At 41.8% G+C, this 268-nt stretch overlaps 1 long non-coding RNA gene across 1 annotated transcript; it reads left to right on the forward strand.

Annotated features, from left to right (window-relative positions):
* On the forward strand, nt 1-192 carry LOC109132109. Its single transcript, XR_002037372.1, has 2 exons — nt 1-36; nt 129-192. It is a non-coding gene; the product is annotated as an uncharacterized LOC109132109 (long non-coding RNA).
* The last annotated feature ends 76 nt before the right edge of the window (nt 193-268 follow it).

Genomic DNA, 268 nt, shown 5'->3' on the forward strand with positions numbered 1-268 from the left:
GAGTATGGGACTAACTTAACTAAACTAGCAGAGGAGGTAATTAAAATCCTTACTCATTTTGAAGAGAATGTCATGTTAATGCCTGGAGGTTTCTGCTGAATATTAATATTTTTCACTTCCTGTTGCAGGGTAAACTGGATCCAGTTGTTGGAAGACAGCCTCAGATCGAACGAGTGGTCCAGATCTTGGCTCGAAGAACCAAGAACAACCCTTGTCTTATTGGAGAACCTGGAGTTGGTAAGACAGCAATAGCTGAAGGACTTGCACA

This window comes from Camelina sativa, unplaced genomic scaffold (assembly GCF_000633955.1).
Source record: "Camelina sativa cultivar DH55 unplaced genomic scaffold, Cs unpScaffold22182, whole genome shotgun sequence".
NCBI lineage: Eukaryota > Viridiplantae > Streptophyta > Magnoliopsida > Brassicales > Brassicaceae > Camelina > Camelina sativa.